At 41.1% G+C, this 26,322-nt stretch overlaps 1 protein-coding gene and 1 long non-coding RNA gene across 4 annotated transcripts in view; both read right to left on the bottom strand.

Moving 5' to 3' along the window:
• Nucleotides 1–26,322, bottom strand: part of LOC309661718 (stearoyl-CoA desaturase 5-like) — a 386,110-nt gene that overhangs the window by 533 nt on the left and 359,255 nt on the right. The gene's annotated exons all lie outside the window — the stretch shown is intronic.
• On the bottom strand, nt 14–10,678 carry LOC309661725. 3 transcript variants are annotated; one of them, XR_014264211.1, is made up of 5 exons: nt 8,011–10,678; nt 6,219–6,364; nt 3,414–3,701; nt 1,689–1,797; nt 14–634 (listed from the first exon to the last, which is right to left on the bottom strand). It is a non-coding gene; the product is annotated as an uncharacterized lncRNA (long non-coding RNA). The 3 variants fall into 3 exon arrangements; XR_014264212.1 differs by having other exon boundaries at nt 3,414–3,596; XR_014264213.1 differs by lacking the exon at nt 3,414–3,701.

The raw sequence follows: 26,322 nt of genomic DNA, 5'->3' as shown, positions 1-26,322 counted from the left end.
AAATGGGAAAAAAAAAAAAAAAAATCAAATACCAGTGGACTTGGAAATGAAGAGTTACAAGAATAGAGTTTAGAACTCAGGTTTAAATTTGTTTTCTTCCTGTATCACTGTCTGTTGTATGCATACCATCATGCCCTGGCAATTTGGCTGTATGGGTTTTAGCTCGGTTCCCTAAAGAGACAATGGCTGTAAATGCAGCCTGTGACCTGAATGAGCAAGGCCATCTCCCAAAGCATCCTCCACCTCATCGTCAAAAAACATTTATCAAGCAGGCAATTAATTTGCTATGGTCTTGAGCCAGGCACTGTGTAAAAAAACAGAGACCTGGTCTCTACCCTCCTACCTTTTATAACTCAGAGGAACAGCTGTGATTTTCCCCAAGTAGTGTATCCAACTTAATGTTCTCTTGGCATGAGTAGAAGTGGAAAATACTCTTACTTCTTTAAAAGTTCTATGCATGAAATTAGAAATGAATTTCTAAAATGTAACTTTCCTGGAGTAGTTTGTCGGTTCCCTCCTCTAATAAATACATTCATAAGAAGCTTTTGCAGATGGTTACAATGAAGATCGTCTCTATTCTCAGCCTGTGAGTCACTGGAGTGTCCCTGAAAGCATTTGTTTTGCCCTAGAGTCTCTATAAGCAAAAGAAGGTATTTATTAGCAAGTGTGAATAATGCCCACATATCTCCCCCTCCCATCTCCCACCTCCAAATCCATTGTGTTTGGCTCCCTAGCTCCTGACAAGTGGGTGAGTCATTAACATTTTTGAGCTCTGCTTGAATTACTCCAGGGTCTTGACTCCATCTGGAGCTACCCTCTGAGCATAGACTGGGTATGAACCTAAACTTGGCAGAGCTCCCAGGAGGGTTGGAATAAACCATAGTTATTAGAGCTAATATTCCTTCCTGCACAGAGCTGGTAGTCAGTCAGTGTTCGCCCAGTGGTTAAAATCATTGGATAACTGTGCCTTCCCTGGTGCTCCTGGAATTCCCAACAATCCAAGAGCTAAAGGGTCAATACCTGGCTCAGCTGCAGGGCTTAAATCTAAAAATAAATCTGTTCTGATTGGTTTTGATTGGTTGGTGCCCTTGTGGGTTGTCAGTTTTTTTTTAATTGAAGTATAGTTGATTTACAATATTGTGTTACTTTCACATATACAGCAAAGTAATTTGGAGATACATATATATATATATATATATATATATATATTCCTTTTTTGATTCTTTTCCATTATAGGTTATTATAAGATATGGAATATAGTTCCCTATGGTGTACTCAAATATTTTTAATATCATCTCTGCATATGCATTTTCTTGTTATCATATGATTCATATAATCTTCAGCTTCTATCCTTTTCTATTTTAACTGAATGAGAACTTTGAAAAAATCAGTCAGTCATTCTGGCTTAAATTTATATCCTAAATCATGTAAGGAAAGGTATTAGGGCCCAATCTAAGTTCTGGGGTTGAAAGTAAATCACCTGTCCTAATAAAAACTTCTTTTGTGATAGAGGCAATGTGTGTCTAAAAGGTGATGTTTATTTTCTAGTTTATAATTGCCTTTATGTAAGATTCCGCCCGAAAGATTTGATATTAATCATCAGAAAAAAATAACATTGGAAAAGTCAGATTGTGAAGGTGTATCGCTAAGTGTTGGGAGTTGGGAGGACAGAACGTGGAGGACCTTACCGCTAATCCAGGCGGTACTCCTAGCTCACAGGTCATTGCCCGTGATGTTGTGGACGGTGTCTAGGCTCCCAGCAGCCCAGGGTCGGTGCCACTCAAACCATACCTGAGGCTTGGTACAGGGAATCGTTTTAATGATAGAAAATTTCAAACATACATAAAAGTAAAGAGAATGGAGTCTCTATCCCCACACCCACCCCTCACCTGGGGATTTTTTTTTTTTTTGGTAACTTTTTACTTTGATATATAATTTCAGATACATAGAACAGTCGTAAGAACAGTACAGGGAACTCCCATTTACTCTACGCAGACTGAACAATTTCCATCTTATCCCATTGGCTTTATCATATTCTCTATGTGTATATGTATACATATGTGTGACTACTATTTTTTCTGAGCCATTTGAGAATAAGTCAGAGATATTGTGTCCTTTTATCTCTAAATACTTCGGTATGTATTTCCTAACAATAAGAATACAACCACAGTACAATGTTCAAAACCAGGAGTTTAACCTTGATATTATCTTTTTTTTTTTTGCGATGCCCAGCAGCATATGGGATCGTAATTCACCCACCAGGAATGGAACTGGCCCCCGCTGCTTTGGAAGCACAGAGTCTTAACCACTGGACCACCAGGGAAGTCCCAACTTTTTGATATTATCTAATCCACAGTGGATAGCCGAATGTCATCAGGTACCCTAGCAATGTCCTTTATAGCTTCCCCCCCCCCTTCGGATTAGATTGAAGCAAATTCAAGACAATTGCATCTGTATATACTTAAGTATCCAGTATTAGTTGGGGTAATTCTGGCTACATCGTCCTCATGGAAAACCTCGGGGGCCACCTTTCCCCTACCAACTGCCCCCAGCTCTTTGCGGGAAAACATTTGTGAGGGGCAGTTTTCAGAAGCGGGAAGGGGTAGAAACTGAGAAGCAGACATAGGTAATGAGCGAGGCAGTAGTTCTCAGGCTGGTCTGCGGACTGTGTATTGGGGGTCATCTGAGTTGCTCGTGCAACGTGCAGATCAGGGGGCTCTACCCAGACGGGAGCTCCACCCAGGCCCTACAGGATGAGAACCTCTGGGAGCGACCCGGACTCTGCATTTTAACAGGTGCCACGGGTAGCTCTTATACCCTGTGGGTTGGAGGTGCTCTGACCCGGAGGCAGGTGACCTGGGAGTGATGCTGTGTCCCTAGCAGTTTAATGTCACATCCCCACACACGTGCCCCGTCTCAGAACAGGTGCAAGGCTGTTACATTGCCTCCAATTCCACTAGCCCGAGATTCCTTAGGGTTGATAAGAGGCAGCATTTGGGGAATGGGAATAGCTGCAGGGGCTCCTCTCTCAGCACACAGCTTCTTACACAGGGCTGAGCCCGAGGGGGTGGGAGTTTCACTGGAGAGAGGAGAGTTAAAGCGGAAGGAGAACCTGTGATCGGACCGGACCCGGACCCGGAATGCTTTGTGGTGTGGAGTGAGCTTGTTTCCCCGGGGCGGGGTGGGGGTAGGTGCTTGGGTCATCCCTGGGGTGGAAGGCTGTTCAGAAGAGGTGAAAAAAACTCAGGAGAAAGCCTCAAACAAACAGCCCTAGGCAGAAACCTCCACCTGCTTGGAAGAGGGCCCTGAAACCTTTGTTAGGACTGCGGAGGGGACTCAGGTGCGGCAGCCAACTGCGTAGCCTCAGCGCCTCCCCTGCCCGATCTTCCCCTCCGGGAAGGCAGCCCCAGTACGAGTAGCGGTGGCATCATTATTATCGCTCCCAGGACCAGACAGCGAGTTGGTGCAGGAAATCCGCTGTATAGACGTGACCGCGTTCAGGAAACGTGTCCATTCAAAGAATGGAGGTCGGTGGAGCCCTTCTCTCGGGCCCCTTTCATCTCTGAGGGTCGGGGCTTTCCAGTCGTCTTCATTTGCTGAGGAGCAAATACTTCTTAGACCAGGCAGGCGGGGAGGCAGTGCAGCTCTGCCTGGGACAAGGCACACTTTAGGGGCGTCCTGGACCTAGGCTCCTCTGCTACCTGAGATATAAGGACCCTTGTAAATGATTCTGACCCACCAAGAGATGACAACCATTGGGGAGACGCTCTAGATGTTCACTGTGCATCCGATGGGCGGCAGTGGGCTTAATTCTAACCTGCATCCTGTCAATGTGGCCACGTGACAAAGGTGACCACGTGACACAGGGGACCACCCTCACCTAGGACAGTATTCCAAGTGGCTGTTTCAGTTCCTCCCGCTGTTGAATTTTCCTCTCCGTTCTCTTGAAAAGGCGCTGCGCTCTCCAAGTCCCTCTCCATTTTAGCACGAGTGGTTCTCAAGCTGTAGCTCCTGCCAGTTTAGATCTCGGGGCTCATTCAGCCTTGCTCAGGGGAGCCGGGCTGGGTTTCTCTCATTCAGAGATAAGTGTGAAGAGGCAGCCGAGAGCCTTCCAAACCCAGGCAGGCGTGGAGTCTTCACAGAGAAAGAGAGATGCAAAGTCCTGAAAGCAGAGCTCGCATTGGTGCTGTGCCCAGACTGCACGATGTGTGGGAGCAGCTCCCGGAGAAGCAAACAGACAGGTGGGCCTCCTTGGCCCCCTGGGGCTGCCAGGTCCTTCTTCAGTCTAAAGGCTGGAGGCAAGAGTCTGGACTCAGATATAACTTTGCTGATTAGCAAAAGTTCTAATCTCCCAAGTCTCTCCCTGGTCAGGGCCATTCCTAGTGGACATGAATTGGGTTTATGAAAAAAGTATTTGAAAGTGCCAAGGAGGTTCCCGCACCGTCGTGATGATGCTGAGTAGGCAGATTGATGTTCTGATGTGTACCCGGGTTCAGGAGCAAGGGAGGGAGCACTTCTGGGGTGCGCTTTTCCACCTGCTTGGAGGCAGGCAGGTGGAGAGATTTAGATGACTAATTAACTTGTGTTTTGCACACATTTATGAACATGTGCCCAGCATGGGCCTGGGAATACACAGGTGAGCAAGCTGTCATTCCTGACCACAAAATGCTCACGATCTAGAAGAGGAGACAGACCTAGGAGAATTGTAACTCAGTGTGATGAATACGAGGACTGAAGTGGGCCTGAGGTGCAGGGATGGCTAGAGGAGGTGGGTGTTGTAACTGTTTTAATCCACACAACAATAATCCTACAGGGCCTTAATGTCTTCACGGCTGTTCTGAACAACAGCAAAACTTTGCAAACAAAATTATTTCATAACTAAGTAGAGGGGAAGCTTAACCCAATGAATGCATTTGGTGGCAAAATCTGACCTAAACTGTTTATCCTTTTTAGTCTGAATGTTCGTATTGATGTGTTGTGTGACAGACCCACCATGGGTATTACTATAATGCATAGGCACTCTATTACCTTTATCAAATCTGAACAATTCTGAACCTTGAAGCACATCTGACCCTTGGGTTTCGATGAGGGACTGTGGACTTGTCCTGGTATCGTCTGCATTTTGCATCTGAGGAGGCAGAATGCAGGGCGGACTCATTTGCCCAAGATCCAGAGCTGGTAAGGGGCAGTCAGGCCTTGCGAGAATGTCCTTCTGATGCCTGAGCCCTGCTGGACACCCTCAGGTGACACTGCCTTGAGAGGCACCGACTTACACAGCAGTGGTTTGGGCACCGGGCTCATGGGTGTCTCTGGAGTGGGGATGGATCGGATAGCATTGCCCAGGGATGTACCCAGGTGGCCGTGACGGGGATGTGGGTGTCAGTCTCCCCCTTGGACCGGGCTCATCCACCTCACTCTGGTGGTAGTCAGATCCTATTTAACAGGGAATGGGGATTTTGTGCCTCTCTGCCCACAAGATATGCTGTTGCCATGTCAAAATCTGTCCGCCACCACACCCCGCCCAGGTTATCTCTCACTGCTTCTTGTCTCCATTCTTTGAACATTTTGTTCCCATCACTGGGTTCTGGTCTGTTACCCCTAAGGTCTCTTCAACCAGTGGGAAAGAGGTACTTGTTAATAATTCTGGTGTTTTTTAGGTTGGCCCCACGATCAGCTTTGTGTACAGGCAGGAAGTAGCCAACAGGGAGAAGTGATTTTAGGGACACAGGCCTTAAACAGCCTTCAAATTACCTTCCTTAGCTGTCCTAGCAATTGGAGCAGGGGTTCTGGGCTGAGGCTGGATGCCTCAGGGGTTTCATGAGCCCCCGAAATAGGTTTTGGGTGTGTTGGCGTTTTTCTTCCATTGGATTCTCAGCAGAGCCTGTGACTTTAAAAAGGTTAAGTGCTGCTGGGTTGGAGTGAGGCTCATTAAGCATGTCAGCATTTCCCAAAAGGATAAACAGTAAATGAGTGTTCATTTATATACTCTCTTCCATTATCCTGTCGTGTATCTATAGTCAATATGATCACTTTCATGCTTTAGTTAATAGCTAGGATAATTAACCCTTGGTAGGCTGAAAGGAAAACTTGGGAGCTTCTGGATTCAATAGGCTTTTATGGGGTAGGTCTACCTGGAGTCCCCCAAATGAGGGATCCCCTTGGATTGTGGCACAACCCAAGGACAAAAAACAAAGGGTGTTTTTCATCACTTTGCTTACTTCATAATTTTGCCAGGTCTTCTCATCACGAGGGAAGCAGTGGTGGTTCCTCCAAGGGCCTTTCCCTGCCTCCGCTTAGCTCTGCTTGTTAAACACACCCCGGTGATAAGAATCTAAGGAGGTAGTGCATGATTTTCCTCTTGCTGCTGTAACAAATTATCACAAAGTTAGTGACTTACAGCAAAACAAATTTATAAACTTACAGTTCCATAGGTTAGAAGTCCGACACAGTTCTCACTGGGTTAAAATCAAGGTGTCAACAGGGCGACATTCCTTTCTGGAGCCTCTAGGGGAGACTCTTTTCCCTTGCCTTTTCCAGCTTCTGGAGGCTGCCTGCATTTCTTGGCTCATGGCCCCTTGTTCTGTCTTCAAAGCCAGGCGCTATCTTCGACCTAGAGGTCAAGTCCTTCTCACATAGCATCACTCTGACCTCCTCTTCTGATTCTCTTCCACTTTTAAGGACCCTTGTGGTTACATTGGTCCCACTTGGACAATTCGGGATAATCTCATCTTTGAAGTCAGCTGATTAGCAACCTTAATTCCATCTGTAACCTTACTTCCCCTTTGCCATGTAATGTAACATATTCACAGGTACCAGGGACTAGGACGTGGACATCTTTGGGACATCATGCCTACCACACCCAGACACCAAAGAAAACTAATCTGCATTAATTCCTTTGGTTATTATAAGTACCACCTGGACAGAAACACTCAGTTATGTATAACCTTCCTTCGAGGAGAGCTTGTCCTTGTGAGAGGCATATCAAAGGGTCACGACATTGCAAGTTCTCTGACCTCATCCTCCCCTTCCTGGGACTGGGGGGAATGTCTGGCCATCCCACAGGTTGTGACCAACTTTCCAGGAATAGCCCTGGAGCATGTAGCCCTCTTAGGGACCTTCTAAAGGATGTGTTGATGCTAACGTTTGACTGCCCACCTCTGGCTAGTCCCAGGGGTGACGTATGTTAGCAAAAATTGGCTGGAGGCAGCTTAGGGTCTTGAAACCATCAGATAAACATTTTATTAGGGATGTGTGTGAGGAGAGATTCCTGGCCTGTCTGGAATATAATTTATGATTGTGTGTGCAGTGTGTGAGCAGGGATGAGAGGACAGAGATGGGAAAACAGAAACCCAACAGTAACATTAGCCACAGAAACAGGTGCAAATCTATGCAGGAAAATGCAGAGGGGAAAAAAGCCCCTGGTCATTTGACTTGTGTCACATGAAAATGGCAGCAAGACCTTGGAGGGTAGGATGTTCAGGGGGAAAAGGAGTCTCAAGCCAGTAGCAGCATCTTTCCAGGCAGAGGGGCTTTGTCTTGGTGAGGAGATATTGGCTAATTGCATGGATCTGGGGCTTTTGTTGGTTTTGTTTTGGTTCCAAACGGTGGTCGGAAAAGCATCTCTTACAGTGACTGTGTGCAGCCCTGGCCCTGCACAAAGTCCTGAGACTGGGGACAGGGAAGGCAGGGAGAAGGTGACCAAGCAACTTTCCCAGAAGCAGGACCAGCTACATAATTTACAGGGCTGGGTGTAAAATGAAAATACAGGGCCCTTGTTCAATAATTATCAAGAATTTCAAGATGGTGGTGGCAGAGTATTTAGCCAAGCATGGGGCCCTCCTACGGCCTTGCGTTCTCACACTGGTCACACACCATGAAGCATGAAGTGGCCACTGCCCAGGGCAACGTTCCCTGTGTGTGTCCTTGGCTCTCTCTGATATCACGAGTGATGTTTGAGGCCTCTTTCCCAGGGAGTTAGCAGGACCATGGGCCTTGGCCCTGAGGACTTGCTTTCATATCATAGAACTTGTCTTGATTGCACTGGATATTTGATGCTGCTTGACAGGTACTTTGCTCCATCTGGGGGGAGCCCACATTCCAGGGGCAGGAAGCAAGAGGGGCGAGGAAGAGAAACTTGGGACTCTTAGAGCCTTCCCTTCCGGCGGTGTGACCTCAGACAAGCAACTTAGATCCTCCCCATCCCTATGGAGTGTGAGAAAATATTTGCAAATCACGTGTCTAAAAAGAAGTTAATATCCAAAGTATACAAGGAGCTCATACAACTCAGTAGCAAAAACACCATATAACACAATTTAAAAGTTGGCAAATGACCTAAAAAGACATTTTTCCAAAGATGACAAACATTTGGGGAACAGGTATAGGAAAAGGTGATTCACATCACCAATCATCAGGGAAATGCAAATCAAAACCACAATGAGATATCACCTCACACCTGTTAGTATGTGTATTATGAAAAAGACAAGAGATAAATGCCGGTGAGGATGTGGAGAAAAGGGAATCTGTGTGCACTGTTTTTGGGAATGTAAATTGGTACAACCAGTACTGAAAACAGTATGGAGATTCCTCAAGAAAATAAAATTAGAATACCATGTGATCCAGCAACTCCACTTCTGGTCATATAGCAAAAAGAAACAATATTTTTTTAGGAGTTCCCCGGCTGTCCAGTGGTTAAGACTTCGTGCTCTCACTGCTGAGGGGAGGGCCTGGGTTCAATCCGAGGTTGGGGAACTAAGATCCCACAAGCCACGTGGTACGGGAAAAAAACAAAAACAAAAACAAACTTTGAAATGTTATTCACAGTAATGGTATGGAAAGAACCTGCCTGTCTCTCACAGATGAATGGATAAACAAAATCTGATACATACACACACACACACACACACACACAAATATACATATATAACATACACAATGGGATATTATTCAGCCTTAAAGTAAATCCTTACACTTGCAAGAACATGAATGAGCCTGGAGAACATTATGCTAAGTGAAATAAGCCTGATGGAGAAAAGACAAATGCTGCACGGTATCACTTATGTGTGGAATCTAAAAAAAAAGTTGGAATCATAGAAACACAGAGCAGAAATTGTTGCCTGCAGTTGGGCATGGGGGGAAATGGGAACACGCTGGTAAATGGATACAAATTTTCAGTTATAACATGAGGGATAAAATGAAGGAATAAGGTCTGAGGAGCTAATGTGTAACATGGGGACTAACTGATGATGCTGTATTCTGTAACTGAAAATTTCTGAGAGAGTAGAATTTGTGTCCTCACACACAAAAAGTAAATATATGACAGGTGATGGGTATGTGAATTAACTTGATTGTGAGAATCCTTTCACAATATATACGTATATCAAATAATCACATTTTACGTTTTAGATATATTACAGTTTTGTCAGTTATGCCTCAAAATAGCTGTAAAAAGAGGAAAACGATCAACAAAATTGACAAAACTAGTTAGATTGACTATTAAAAAAAAGAGATAAGAACAAAATATGTAAAATCAGAAATGAAGAAAGGGACATTACTACCAATTTTGTAGAGATAAAAAGGCTTACAATAGAGTACTATTGACAGTTGTAGACCAACAAATTTGATAACTTAGATGAAATGAACACATTCCTAGAAACACACATCGTACCAAGAAATACAAAATCTGAACAGATCTAGAAGTTAAGATACGGAATCAGTTATCAAAAATCTCCCAACAACTGAACGCCCAGCACCAGGTATCTTCATGGTGAATTCTACCAACAACTTAAAGAAGAATTAACACCAATCCTTCTCAAGTTCTTCCAAACAATTTAAGAGGAGAGAATGTATCTTCACTCATTCTATGAGGTTAACATTACATCAATTACAAACCTAAAGACACTACAAGAAAAGTACACTACAGACCAATATCCCTTATGAATACTGATGCAAAAACCCTTTAAAATAATAAGAGACAGAACAGCCCATTATAAGGATTATACATCATGACCAAATGGGATTTATTCTTGCAAGGCAAGGTTGGTTCAACATATGAAAATCAATCAATGTAGTATAGCACATAAACAGATTGAAGGGACTAAACTCCATGTGATCATCTTAATTGATGCAGAAAAAACATTTGACAAAATTCAATGCCATATTATGATTAAAAAAAAAAAAAAAACTCAACAAACCAGGAATACAAGTTGATGACTTCAACATAACAAAGGTCACAGATAGAAAACCAACAGCTATTATATTCAGTGGTGAAATCTTTCTCCCTAAGATCAGGAACAAAGGAAGGATGCCTGTTGTCACCACTTCTATTCAGCAAAGTACTGGAATTCCTCGCCAAATACATAAGGCAAGATAAAAAATAAAACGCATCTAAATCGGAAAGGAAGAAATAAAATTATATTTGTTCAGAGACAACACACAAGCACCAAAAAAAATCTGTTAGAATTAATAAATGAATTTAGAAAATTTGCCAGATACAAAATCAACACTCAAAAATCAGTTGTTTCGCTATACACTAAGAATGAAAAGTTTGAAAAGGAAAGTTAAAAAAAAATACCATTTAAAATATCATGAAATATAGTAAAAGACGAGGAATAACTTAACCAGCGGGACAAAAGACATGTACATTGAAAACTAGAAAACGTTGCTGAAGGAAATTAATGAAGACACCAACAAATGTAAAGGCATCTTATGTTCACAGATTGGAGGACTTAATGTTGTTAATATGTCAACACGACTTAAGGGGATGTACGGATTAAAAGCAATCTCTTTAAACATCACAGTGAGGTTTTTTCAGAAGTAGTAAAATTCACCCTAAAGTTCATATGGAATTTAAAAGGCCTGAATAGTCAAAATAATGTGGAAAAAGAACAAAATTTGAAGTTTCAAATTTCTTGATTTCGAAACCTACTACACAACCACAGTAATCAAAATAGTACTGGCATAAACACACATACAGGACGGAGAATAGGCCAGTGGAACAAAACAGCAACCCAGAAGTAAACCCGTATATACATCACCAAATGATTTTCAACAGGCGTGCCAAGACCACCCAATGGGGAAAGGATAGCGATTTCAACAAATGGTACTGGAAAAACAATATCCACATTCAAAAGAATGACGGTAGACCCTTACCTTACACCACATACAGAAATTAACTCAGTGAATGAATGACCTAAATGTGAGACCTAAAACTATAAAACTCTTAGAAGAAAGTTCTGGGAAGAAAACCATGACATGAAATTTGGCCAAGAGTTCTTGAATATGACACCAAAAGTGGAGGTAATAAAAGAAATAGATAAACTAGGTATTCAAAATTTAAAAATACTTCTTTCATCAAAAAATAAAACGAACCTGCTGAATGGGAGAAAATATTTGCAAATCCTATAGCTGATAAGGTTAATATCCAGTATGTATACACTTGTACACTGTTGGTGGGTATGGAAAATGGTGCACACAGAAAGGAAAACAGTATGGTGGTTCCTCAAAACATTAAAAATAGAATTACCATATGATCCCATAATTCGAGTTCCTATTAAATACTCAAAAAGAATTGAAATTATGAACTCAAAGAGTTATGTGTTCACCCATGTTCATAGCAGAATTATTCACTATAGGCAAAAGGTGAAAAAACTCAAGGGTCCATTGAGGGATGAAGGGATATACAAAATGTGACCTATACAAACAATAAATCAATATTCAGTCTTAAAAAGGAAGGGAATTCTGACACATGCTACAACATGGACCAACCTTCAGGCATTACGCTAAGTAAAATAAGCCAGTCACAAGAGGACAAATACTGTATGATCCCACTTATATGAAGTACATAGAGTAATCAAATTCACAGAGACAGAAAGTACAATGGTGGTTTCCAGGGGTGAGGGGGCAAGGGAAATGGAGAGTTGTTGTTTCATGAGTACAGACTATTATAGTTTTGCAAGATGAAAAGTTCTGTGGATGGATGATGGTAATGATAGCACAGCAGTGTAAATATATTTCATGCCTCTGGCCTGCACTCTTAAATTGTTAAGATGATAAATTTTATGTTATGTATATTTTACCAGAATTTTTTTAAATAGAGGAAAATTAAGACATTCATATAAAGAAACACTGACGAAGTTCATTACTAGTAGATCTGCTCAATAAGAACTGTTAAAGGAATCCTTCAGGCTGAAATGAAACGTAACTTGAAACCATATGAAGAATTAAAGAACAATGGTAAAGGTAACTACACTAAGTTTAAAAGGCCAACACATTTGCAGTTAGGGTTTGTAACACCTCTTTTCAAAATGTGATTTAAAAGACAAATATATAAAATAGTTATTATAAGGCTATTAATGGGCACACAATACATAAGGATGTCATTTGTGACAAGTGCAGTGTAAACGAGGATGTGGGATGTAAATAAGCAGAATTTTTGTTATTATTAAATAAAAATGTTATTACTTCAAATTTGTTTTTTCATAAAATTAAGATGTTTACTTTAACCCCTAGGATAAGCACTAAGAAAACTACCTCACAAGTATACAGAAAAGAAATAAGAAGAGAATCAAAATGGTAAACTGGGAAAAACATCAACCACAAAAGAATGCAATAATGAAGGAACTGAAGAACAAAAAGGATATAAGATAATCTAGAAAATAAATAGTGTAGCAGTAGAAGTTCAAAGGGCTCAGTATAGGATCAACACAAAGAAGACTACACGCAATCACGTTATAATCAACTTGTTAAATGTGAAGTACAAAGAGAGAATATTGAAAGGAACAAGAGAAAAGTGACTTGGCACATATGAGGGAACTCCCAGAAAACAATTTGTGAATTTCTCAGCAGAAACCTTACAGGCCAGGAGAGAGTTGGATGATATATTCAAAGTACTGAAAAAAAAAAAAAAACCTGTGAGCAAAAATGACCATACCTAGCAAAATTATGCTTTAAAAATAAAGGAGAGATAAAGTCAACAAAATCAAAGTGAGTTCATCACTACTAGACCTGCCTTATAAGAAATGCTTAAGGGAGATCACTTTGAAATGAAAACATGTGAACAGAAATGCAAAAGCAAACAAAAGCATAAATTTCAATGGTAAACTCATACACACACACACAAATATAGCATAATAACACTGTAATGGTGCTGTATAAAGTACTTTAATCCTGAGATAAAAGTTAAAATTTGTTAACAATATAAAAAGAAGGAAACTGACTATAAGGACACAAAGTTTGGGTGGGAGTAAAAGAATAGATGTTTAGAACTACAAGATTTCTATGTAGCCTTCAGCTAACCACAAAGAAAAGGCCTACTATAAATAAACAAAAGATAAAGAGAAAAGGATCAAAGTAAATCACTACAAAAAAATAATCAAACAACAATGAAATAAAGCTACAGAGAAAGAGTGCAAAACAGACATAAGACAATTAACAAAACAGCAATAGTAAGTCCTTACTTAAACAGAATCCAAATGGGAGCCATTTGGGAATGTTGAGAGGCTTTATAGGAGCTAAATCTCTTCTTGAAGTTTTCTGTTAGAAACCTTGTGTTAAGTGGGCCTGAGGACTTTCTGTTAATATGCCAACATGTTGGGCTTCCCTGGTGGCGCAGTGGTTAAGAATCCGCCTGCCAGTGCAGGGGACACGGGTCCGAGCCCTGATCCAGGAAGATCCCACATGCCGGGGAGCAACAAAGCCCCTGCACCACAACTACTGAGCCTGCGCTCTAGAGCCCACGTGCCACAACTACTGAAGCCCGCATGCCTAGAGCCTGTGCTCTGCAGCAAGAGAAGCCACCACAATGAGAAGCCCGCGCACCACAACAAAGAGTAGCCCCCCGCTCACCGCAGCTAGAGAAAGCCCACACGCAGCAACGAAGACCCAACGCAGCCAAAAATAAATAAATAAAATTTATTTAAAAAAAAAAATGCCAACATGTCAGGATAAACATGATCAGAAATGACCAAACCTTTTAAAGAGAAAACTTCAGAGAGATATGACTTGTCTAGAGGAGAAATAGTAGGTTGGAAAATGACAGCCCTTACCTTTGAATTGAGCTGAATGACCCAGTTCCTGTGTATAGCTTTTTGTTCCAAGAGTACTGTATTGTGAAAGGATTTGAGTAAGCAGAAGGCTTTGTTTGTGTAGTCTGTTTGCTGGGTCTGCCAAGTTGGTTAGAGGAACCATTGCTTAGATCTTTAATTAAAGGCCAAGCTTGAGTTTTCGAAAGAAGAGATTTCCAAGCTTGGCTCGCATTTAATTTAGGAGGCTTTGTTGGCCTATGCTGTGGGTCCATGGTGAAGAGTTGAGCACTGCACTTGCAGAATATTTGTTTTTGGAGCTCTCTGATGAAGTTACATGTGAGCACTCTAGTTGCACAGTCTCAGAAGTTCTCTTTCCCATGTATTAACAGTTCTGGGTCATTATTCTCTGAAGAATTAAAAACAATTATCTTTGGTTTTAAAAATAGTTTATTTCTGTCAGAATTGTATCATGACACATCACTTTTCAACTTGGAGCAGTTTTAAGTGACTTTGTTTCTTCTAAGGTTGAACTTAACTGACCTGATTTGGCCATGACTTGCAGAGTGAATATTAATTATCTTAGTTAAAATGCTTATTCACTGTGTTTTGAAGCATCTTCTAAGAAAGAAGTTTACAGATATGAGTTACCTAGAAACCTAGCAAAGCTCTTTTTTACTTGGTTTCTCCTTAGTTTAGAGTTGTGAATGTTATTATGAGCCTTTTAATTTTTACTGTGAATTTTTGTTTTCCAAGAAATGTGTTTCTTTTAGAGTGAGAAGTTGGGTTGTTTTCTTTATGACTCTTGCAGATATTAACTGTAGTAATTGTTTGGTTTTTATTGTGAATTTTATGCCCTTGTTCTTTTAGAAGATCACTTTATAGTAAAATAGAGTTTTATGGTCACAAGCATCTCATTATTTTGGTATGCCAAAATTTGGTACACAACAGGGCGGGATTAATCATTAATGCCTTGTATTTTCTGATTAAAGCAGGGCAGGGAATCTCTTGCCAGTAGGTTGAAAGTTGAGTCTTCATTTCAAGGGAAAAATGGCTTTTTCTTATCAATAAACGTCAATTTTTTACAGAAAAAAAAAAAAAAAACTTCAAGTTTCAGAGAACTTACAGCCACTAACGATCTGCAAAACAAACAAACAAACAAACAACCCCACACCCTAGCAACTCTCAACCTTGGATCAAACTACAGTATGTTGGAAGAGGTATTACTGAAAAGAGCTTGAAAGGGCAGCCTAAAAGGCAGAGGGTACAGAACATGGGCCATGTCCCTGTAAAGGGGACATGGTTCATAATATTGTGAATCAAGCGGCTGGTTCACAATACTGGTTATGATGTTCAAAACTGGCAATCAAAGAGAGGTGCATTATTATATATTTGCTTGTTGCTATTGCTTTTCTGATTAGAAGATACAGAGTCACTTTAGGTAACTTCCATTTAATTTAATATTTATCTTCATTTTATATCTGGGTCACATTTTCTACATTAAAATATAATCATAAAAAAAGTATATATATATATATATATATATATATATATATATAAAATCATGCTGACTCCCCCCACCCCCTACACCCTCAGAGAAAAAAAGTGAAGAACTTTACACAACTTGAAAGAAAGATGGAATGCACAGAGAAGTTGCTATTGCACCCAAGTAACAAAGAACACAGAGAGACCAAACAGTAGACATGTCAGAAGTGCATAGAAGACAGCTCAGGGCTCGCAACAGGAAGGAGGAGGAATTAAAAGACTAAAGCTTTTAAATGCTATCACTTGTGCCTCAAGATTACCCTGAAAAGGCAGATAGGTCAGAAAGCAGGACCAAACAGGGGATTTTCCAAAGGCTGCTATCTAACAGAGTTTAAAATATCCATAGATTATATATATATATAAAACTCCATACACAGAAGAGCTTTCTCTTCCCCACCTTGCCTCTAGCATCCGGTCAACACTTTAGAAACTTAAAACCACTGTTAGCATGTCCGAATGTAGAACCGATATAGGTTTTTTCTCTCTTAAAATATTGTATCCCAACTCTTTCCAACCAACAATTCTATTAATTATTTTCATTATGATTCCTCTGCATGGAAACCCAGTAAGGGATCATCAAGACAGGGCATCTCACTACTATCAGATCAATGCCAGTTGGGCAAAAGCTGCATGATTCTGTGTTACTCAGAGGGAGGGAGAATGGTAAGACACAGGAGTTGAAAGTCATCCGTACCAAAGAGGAAAAGGAAACTCCTTTTCTAATCTATTCATTAAACAGGAAACAGCAGGTGGACAGGAAAAGCCGTCTGCTTAGAGCAGACCCAGAGGCACACCGAAATCTTAAAACAAGTGCTCAGGAAAGCGTCTCGGCTCGGAGAGGAAGCGTCTTTCAGACCCTATCTTGTCCCTAGTTTGGAGATCAAAGCATTGTAACTTCAGATAGTGATACTCTGGAGGGGGTGGACAGGGAAGGTCTGAGAGACCCAAATAATGAGGACACTAGGCAGCTAACTACACCACTACGTACAAATACACACATCAGTACGAAAAGTTCACCTCCAACCCTCAGCTACTTTAAACAAAGCATTGCAGGTCCAGGTTTTCTGAACAGGGGATATTTTAAAGTCTGTTAGCAGTTTGAAACATTGCAACACTGGCACAATATGTTACCTATTCTTTGTTTTTAATTACAGGGCAACACAGTAAACTCCAACACAAAGGTGGGGATGGGCGAGTGCAAAAGGAATAAAGAAAACAGAACCAGTATTTCACAAGAGCATCGAGCCAGCGATGAAGTAGCAGCTAATGCTTTGCAGCGTCTCGAGGGTAGAATTCGCTCAAGGTGCTCTGAGGGATTCTCTTCAGCATTTCTTTGGGGAAGATTCGGAGCAGTTGCCAGCCAATGTCCAAAGTCTCACAGACAGTGTGCTTTTCGTTAAGGACCTTACAAAACATTGAGATTAGATGAATAAAGGCCAAGTACTTCCAACATATCAGCATTATTCAAAATTTATTGTTATGGGTCTAGCACTGTGAGCATGAAGTATAAAAAAGAGACACAAAGCAGTCAGGTCTCCCAGGACTGGATGTGACCAAATGTGGAAATGAGGGTCTAGACAGTAAGTACCCCTGGGAATCAGAGAAAGGGAGAAAGCCCGCAGGCGAGACGTTGGGCGTGTGCGTGCGTGCGTGCGTGTGTGTGTGTTTAACAACGGGTGGGATCTAAAAACACTCCACGGAATAATGGAAACTAGACCCAGAGTTTTGTCCAGAGAGTAGTGAGAAAAGCAGTTTCCCAGCAACACAGGCTGACCTGAAGGAGGCTAGTACAGATACTTAGAAGGCCTTAAATGCCAATTAAGCACCTGAATAGGTCCATGTGAAAGTTTTCAAACTTGCTATTGCTATTATTATTTTTAATAGCAGAATCATTCTTATCCTGCAAGTAAATCTCATTTTTTAACGAAGGAGTTAGAGTGGCTAGAGTTCTGCATTCTTTTCTCTACCAGAATAATTTTTATCTTTTTAAGATATTAAGGTTCTGCATAAATTTTTTTTTTTTTTTAGAAAACCCAACAATCATATGTTCTGGGGATTTTAATGTTACTTAAAAAATGTATCACACAAATAGAAAAGTGCACAAATCCTAAGTGTGCAGCTGATACATTATTCCAAAATAAACACATCGTTTGTAAGTATCACTGAGGTCAAAAATAGAGTTTACCAGCATTAGCAGGGGTGGCAGGGAAGAGACCAAACAAAACAGCTTGAAAGCCCTACACATGCTATGTAATAAAAACCATTATAGACTTTTTAACAGAAGGACAATCAATAAAATTAATACTAAATTTACCCCGGCAATGGCACATAGAGAGTCAGGGAGACTGGTGAAGATGCTGGCACTAACGGTCAAGGATGATGGGACAAAGGTCTGGACTAGGTCTTGGGACACAAAGAGTGGTCAGAGATCAGCAGCTTCAACGTCACCCAGGAACTTGTCAAAATACAGGCTCTCTGGCCCCACCCACACCTACCGAATCAGAATCTGCACTTCAACAGGATCCCTGGTAGATTCAAAAGCATATTCAACTTTGAGAAACACTGGCCTAAGTTTTTTTAATAGGAATGAAAAGAGAACAGGATAAGATGTTTCAAAGGAGAACAATGCAAATTAGCAAATATTTGATGACTGGAGAATAAATGAAGAGGTTTAAGAATGCCCAATTCCTGAGCTTGGGCTAACTAGGGTAATGGTCATGCCAGAGGTAGACAGAAATTGAAAAGGGAATTGCTAGGCAGGTGGTCAGTTGGGAAAATACTCTGGCTCTCACCACGCTGAGCCAGAGAGGATGGTGGCATAAACACAGGCTTCCTAGCTGGAGATGTGGGATTAGAGCTTCAGAAAGAGGGTAAAGGCTCATACACAGGAAGTTAGTCATCAGCATAGGGGAAAAAAAGCACAGAAAGAACAGGTAATTAAGCCTTTGGGAACATTAACAATTAAGAAGCAGGAAGATAAGAAATCAGGAGGATGAAAACAGATGGACTGGGAACGTCCAAAACCCCCAAAGCCAGAGGAGAGCATTGCAGAGAGGTTAAGAGGGAGGAGAAGCGGCAATGGAGGTAGGAGAGCAGAAGGCCGGTTGTAAGGAAGATAAAAAATAAGACAGGAGCTAAATAAAGGGATAAAGACATCGAAGGTAGAGGGGAAGGAACCAGAGGGCTAAGAACAAAGACATGGCAGGCGGCTGGAAGAACCTCTTCTCTCATCAGAAGGAAAACTGTATGGAGACCAATGTAAATTCTCTCAGACTAGGGAAGAAGTCCTCAAAACTACATATGATGCTGTTTCTATTCATAGGAAAATAGTAATCTTACCCTGAGCAATGAAGTTCCTCTCAAACTTCTGCAGAAATTCCAAGTAAAGCAGATCATCTGAGGTAAGGGCTTCTTCTCCAACTACGGCTTTCATGGCCTGCACATCCTTACCAATAGTATAGCACGCATACTAAAGAGAAAAGAAGGTTTACATGAACCTTTATAAATGGTAACGGTACTCTGGGCTATGTAAGTGTATTGCTGTAGCTATCTTCACAGTATTTCACATTATTTCCAAACATAATTCACATATGCAAGTACTGGAAAGACTTTATTATACAGTAGTCTCACTAAGAAAGGAGTCTTCAGGCATGCAATACATAGACATTACTAACACTCTACAAAAAATACACTCCCTCAATATATCAATGAGCTTCCATTTTGTAGCGCATTTAAAAATCACAACTTACACAATAGGAGAAATCCATCTCTAAATTCTATTCAAAAAAAAATATCTGTGTTATCAGTAGGTTTATTTATCATTTCTACTTTAAGGTCAAATGTATTTTTCTTTAATTATGCTTGGTATACAATCTCAGGACTATAGAAACCAAGGATTTCATAGAATATACACAGCTGTATTCCTTAGCGTTCTGGTGATTGCCTAATATGTTAAACAAAAAATTAGTTAGAATAGTCTTTCAGAAATACTCTATAATAAAGGTTACTACTAAAAACTTAATCATCTTATGCCTTTTTTATTTAAAAACTACCTCATACAGCATTAGAGGTGGGTTTCAAGCATGTGATCTTTAATCTTTGTCATGAGCATTTATCCTTATGAAAAAGACTGTTTGGCTCTAATGAATGTTTCTGTATTCCAGTCTTCTATATTATATATTCTATATTAAAATTCTACTTTGATGGGGGGAGAAGAAAAGTGATATGGAAGAAAGACAAGAGGTATAAGACAGCAGAATGAACTGAGAAAGTATTCATTTCTTTAAACACAGTCCTGGAGAAAACATACGTACCAGCTGGTTAGATACATCGGCATGATCCTTTCTGGTCATACCTTCTCCAATAGCCCACTTCATTCACCGAGACAACGAGGGCAGCACATTAATAGGCGGGTAAATCTTGGGTAAAAGGGGAAGGGGGAAAATATTATATTTAAGTACAAAATTCAAGCTTTACTGGTAGTAAAGGAGGATTTTGAAACTCATTTTTATTGCTTAAATTGCATAAAACTGCTACATTTGTTTCCTAGATGATTCCTAATATCTCTTCCTGGTAAGAAAAGGAAGTAAGAAACATTTTACAGGTTAAGATTTCTTTTTGAGAATCAAATCCAAAAAGTAAAATCTACAAAACAGTACAAGATTCTATTAAAAACCTGAATTTTCAACATCTGCCTACAATAGCAAATCCAAATGGTCTTCTGAACTCTGACTCATAAAATCACACATAAAAAGATTAACAAGAATTTCACCTAAAGGCCGATATCAGAAGCTGGCATCTACTACAGAACCAATACAAAATCTGTTTTTGATTATTCAGTCATAAAAAAGAATGAAACCTTGCTGTTTGCAACATCATGGATGGACCTTTAGGGCACTATGCTAAGTGAAATAAGCCAGACAGAAAAAGATAAATACCATATAATCTCACATATATGGGACCTTAAAAAACAAACAAAAAAATGTCAAGCTCACAGATAGAGAACAGACTGGTGGCTGCCTGAGGCAGGGGATGAGTGAGCCAAATGGGTGAGGGAGGTTAAAAGGTACAAACTTCCAGTTATAAAATGAGTAAGTCATGGGGATGGAACTTTCACAGCATGGTGACTATGTACGTTAATAATACTGTATTGCATATTTAAAGGTAGCTAGAAGAGTGGCTCTTCAAAATTCTCATCACAAGAAAAAAAGTGTTGCAACTATGTGAGGTGGTGGATGTTAAGTGGACTTATTGCGGTGATCACTCTGCAACATCTACAAACATCAAATCATGACATTGTACACCTGCGACCAATGTAATGTTACATCAATTATACCTCAATTAAAAAAATTTTAACAATAAAAGACAAAGAAAAAACTCTGAAAAATCTGTTCTTGTATTAATAACAAAAGTGTGTGTGTTTAACAACGGGTGGGATCTAAAAACACTCCACGGAATAGTGGAAACTAGACCCAGAGTTTTGTCCAGAGAGTAGTGAGAAAAGCAGTTTCCCAGCAACACAGGCTGACCTGAAGGAGGCTAGTACAGATACTTAGAAGGCCTTAAATGCCAATTAAGCACCTGAATAGGTCCACGTGAAAGTTTTCAAACTTGCTATTTCTATTATTGTTTTTAACAGCAGCATCATTCTTACCCTGCAAATAAATCTCATTTTTTAACGAAGGAGTTAGAGTGGCTAGAGTTCTGCATTCTTTTCTCTACCAGAATAATTTTTATTGTTATATATATTATTATTATATGTGACCTGGAGGGAGTCACTCACTCTTTGAGACCTTGTTACAGGGAAGAACCAAATCTGACTACACGGTGGATCTGTTTCTTTTACTTTAACCTTTGCCTTCCGCTGCTTTTGTTCACTAAAAGGATACATAATGGCCTGCCTCTGGGAACCCTGTTCCTCTGTCTGAATGTTAATCCAAAGTGCCTTTGTTCAGAGAAACAGACGGACTCTGTCCACCTGTGGATGGCTGCAATTAAAAAGAAATTAACACATCCCCTCCCTGAGGCTGGCCATTCCAGGGGATATTCGCAAAACTTATGGCCCTTTTACTTTACCGCCTCATCTCCTCCCCATCTCTGTGCTATAGAAGAAACTGGCATCCAAACCCCGATAAGATGGTTATTTTGAGACTTCAGTCTGCCGTCTTCTCGGTCTGCTGGCTTTCCGAATAAAGTCGTATTCTTTCCCTCAATGCGTCATCTCTGATTTATTGGCCTGTCGTGGGGCAAGCACAGCAAGCTTGGACTCGGTAACAACCTTAGTTTATCCGGATGCGGGTGCTTTGTACCAGGTGAACTCTAAAGTTTTCCCTTCTGTAGATAAGTTTACCTCAACACGTTCCAGAAGGGAAAAGAATAATCTCTCCTTCTGCTTGATTAAAGTAAGCAAACATCTACCTAAAGTGCACTTAAAATATTTGCTTTCCAGACATTTAGGTAATATATTCCGCCATGAAAATCTCAAGTTGTGGTCAATGTGTTGGAAAAAGTATGCACTTAATCAGTATTTCCAGTTTGGGTTTATGGCCTCTTGGTGGAAACAAGTCAGGAGAGTCAAAAGCAGAAAGAGATAACCATCTCCGTGTGTCCCACCACCTTCTCCTACAGCAAGAGGGAACCCACCTGCCCCATGGCTGAGCACAACTACACCACACAGGAACTCACAGCGCCTGGCCCTGAAATAATCCGAACCCCAGGGCCAATGCAGATCTGTGAAACTGGGTCCTAAATGCTGCTTTTAATTGACATGCTTTTGTTATCTGTATTGTTTAGACAGCTGCAACGTAAGCATGATAGAAATATTATTGAAATCAAGTATTTTTCAAACACATTGCTAAAGTTATAGGCTTTTACTTTTTTTTTTTCCCTCCTGCTTGAAATATTATTAATCTAGGATGGAACACAGCTCACCCTTCCTGTGCAGCAAAAGTACAGCTCAAGTTTCTCAATACTCTTTCGTTCCCAATCTTTCTAAATGATCAGGAAGAAAACATTTTAGAAGACATCTGGGAACATATCTTTTGCTGGCAAAGATGTTGAAAACAGAGAAAAAGTCAGAAAAAAATTACTTCCAGTGACATCAAGACCGTATTTTGAAATTGTTACCGACCAGGGTTCTTGGCGTCCTTAAACAATAAAAATTGATCAAAGGCCAGACAAGAAATTCAGGCAAGGCTTTATTGGGGCCCCTGCTGCAGCAGGGGGGAGCGAGAACAAACAACAGGTTCCTTTGCTTGCGTGCTCCCTAAGCGGGGGCGAGCTTGCTGCTTATATGGCAGTGGTCCCCAAACCTTTTTGGCACCAGGGACCGGTTTCATGGAAGACCATTTTTCCACGGACCGGCAGGGGGTGGGGTGGGGGGATGTTTCAGGCAGTAATGTGAGCGATGGGGAGCAGGAGATGAAGCTTTACTCGCTCCCCTGCCACTCACCTCCTGCTGTGCAGCCTGATTCCTACCAGGCTGTGGCCTGGGGGTTGGGGCACGTGCAGTACCCTGCTTTTGCTCTGGGATCTTCAAAAGTGGCAGTTGGGTTTTTTGGTCTCTTTGTATCTTTTGTCCAGAATTTGCCCCAACTGGGCATGCACGTCGTTATTTTTAGTCCCATACAGTTTCTTTGTTATTTTGTTGCTTGAGGAGAGGTGTGTCGAGGTGCAAGCACTGCAACACTGCAGCAAAGGGCCCCAGGTCCCAGCAAAGGGTCCCAGGTCCCAGCCTGTCTCAAAATCAATATATGGCTGTTGAATACAATACTAGAACACTGCAAATAAAAGTATGTTATTTGATACATGGCACAAATTTAGTTCTGACAAATGAATTGGCTTCTAAACTTCAAGAGTAACACAAAAGAAGAAAATGAAGTATGCTTAGTGTTATTAAGGAATGCCTCAAAGGAGTGCTGGGTAGTGGGCATATTCTATTAGCAGCTTCAAGGAATTAAATAAATTAATGAAATTAAAGGAATTAAAGTATTTAACTGTGAGTCTAGACTGTTTTAGGACTACTGGGAGAATAGCACTAACCCAGTGGCCTCCTGTATATGTTGAAAATAGTAATATGCAAATTGGGTCATTTGTACAAAATTTAGGAAGATTTCTCATTAAGAAGTTCCATTGACTTAAAGTGATACCAATATGTGTTTAGTTCAACATTAAACTACTTCAAATGGTAGGGAATTCCTTTAACCTACTGTTATGTTGAAGCCCTAACCCCCAGTACCTCAGACTGTGACTGTATTTGGAGAAAGGGTCTTTAAAGAGGTGATTAAGGTAAAAGGAGGCCATTAGGGTGGGTCCTAATCCAATCTGACTGGTGTCCTTACTAGAAGAGGAAATCTGGACACAGAGAAGCACCAGGGAAGTGTGCACACGGAGGAAAGACCATGTGAGGACACAGCAGGAAGACAGTCATCTGTCAGCCAGGGAGAGAGGCCTCAGAAGAAACCAACCCTGCCAACACCTCGATCTGGGACTTCTCGCTACCAGAACTGTGAGAAAATAAATTTCTGTTGTTTAACCGTCTGAATGTGGCATTTTGTTACTGCAGCCCGAGGAAAATAATACTCTTAGCTTCTGGATTGGCCTGTGGTGGCCTTGCTGAGTGACTTGGATCGGTGAGTCCCTTCCGGCTCAGCCACAATCCGTTATACTCATGACCCTCAGGGTCTCACAAGGTTTGTATGCTAGGTGGGTGCCATGTTCGCTACCACTCTCTAAGTCTGCCTTATTTCCAAAGTAGTTTAAGTTTCTCCTCAGACCGTCACTGACCAGTCTAGTTCTGGCAAGCAGAAGGCACTCGGTGGCATTGTTGAAATTCAGGAAGTTTTCAAGTTTAGTTGTGTCTGCCAGTTGAATTCCCGGAAGAGTTTGTGTCTGAGAAGGACCACGATGGTACCTCCTAGCTAACTCAGACCATCCTTAACCACATTCCACACCGTCCGTGCCTAACAGACACTTGTTCACTGACTCAATTTTCAGGGCCAATTGGTCATTTCTAGGCCTTTCCATTCTTTCTAGCGCAGGCTCCTTGTTCTCTCCTATAGAGAGGGCCAGTCCAGAGGTGTCCTCTATGAGCCATCGCTCTTAAGGACTCAGGGAAATCACCCTGAGTCCTTATTTTTGAAATGTGGCATCACTTATTTTTGAAATGTGACAGATTAAGCGCCTTACTAGGGAATGACCATTTCTTAGGTAATGAATGAAGGGCCTTGGTCGTGCCCTCCTCAGGAGCAGAGCCTCCAGAGCTTCAGAAGGACTTGGTGTGTTCTGTCCACCTTAGCGCAGGACCATGCTGGTATTGTCATGTAAGAAACTAAGGGTGTTAAATCAGATCATCTTATTAAAATAATAGAATATAAGATTGAAAGTAAGAAAGACTGAAGGAAAGGAAGAAAAAAAATCAGAACCAAAAGAGATAACAGTGATAACATCGCAGGCCTGAGTCACCATCCTGAGAAAGGCTTGCTGGTGTCTAGGCACCTGAATTTTGGGAGGGCTTTCACCACTCCCAGAATTGATAAGAGTGGCTCACTGCTGCCTAAGATGTTTATGCAAACAATGTGGTTGGTGCTGAACACTTGCTTTCCTTCTGGAATCTGGGATTTTGATATGTACCAGGGAGAGGGTGCCTACATGACCATCCCCCATAAAAGCCTGGGCTCCTAGGCTGAGGCTAAACTTCCCTGGTTGGCAACATTTCACACATGTTGTCCTCATCGCTGGAGGACTTAAGCGTGTCCTGTGTGGTTCCACTGGCAGAGGACTCGAGGGAACTTGCCTCTGGTTTCCTCCAGACTTTGGTCCACTTGCCTTTTCCTTTGTTGACTGTACTTTGTGTCCTTCTGCTGTAAGAAATCACAGCTGTGAATATAACGCTAGGCTGATTCCTATGAGTCCTTCCAGTGAATCATGGAGCCTGGGAGTGGCGTGGGGGACCCCAATACAGGAGTGATCACGGAGAACTGCCAGAGGCAAAGAACCCAGAGTGGAATGCAGCCTGGAGACATTCCCTATAGGACACAAGTCACCTCCATGAGAACTGCACAGAACAAGCTCTTAACATAGCGTCCTCCTTTCCACCTGTCACAGATGGGCCTTTCATAATAACAGGAGATCTGTTCTGCATTTCCACACTTTCAAGTAACAATCACAGGTCACAGGAAGACGCGTGACACAACATACTTATATATTCCAAGCGCTTTATCTAGTAACAGGGCAACTCTACGAGGCTTTCTCAAGATTTGGCTCTTTCGGTGATTTCATTGCTTCTGAGAATGAGATGATTATCTTGCGCTCAATAAAACATACAAACAAATAAATGTGTTAATGTCTGTACTAACTGTTAGATTTGGGTAGACTAGTATAGGCTATGTGTGGTAGGATTAATTCTTAGATTTGCCAAAGTCCAAAAGAAGAGAACCAGGTAAGCATCAAACTTCACACTTGTCATCACAAGAAAAAGAATGTGTAACAATGTGAAGTGATGTTTGTTAACTAAGCTTATTGTGGTAATCATTTCACAATATATACATACATCAGATCATTCTGTTGTACACTTTAAACTTACACAGTGTCATGTGTCAATTACGTCTCAATAAAACTGGAAAATAAATTTCACGCTAATGGTAGACATCTTGAACAAAAATTCCATTTTTAAATAATTTGTGAGGAAGAGTGAAAGCCACTGAACAACTAAACCCTTCTGAGACATTCCGTATGGATTTTTAACCTCTTTCAAGAGGCT

Source organism: Balaenoptera physalus, assembly GCF_965194825.1.
Source record: "Balaenoptera physalus genome assembly, chromosome: 5".
In the NCBI taxonomy this organism is placed as follows: domain Eukaryota; kingdom Metazoa; phylum Chordata; class Mammalia; order Artiodactyla; family Balaenopteridae; genus Balaenoptera; species Balaenoptera physalus.
The sequence above is the reverse complement of the archived record's forward strand: the minus strand, read 5'-3'. Positions and strand labels throughout refer to the sequence as shown.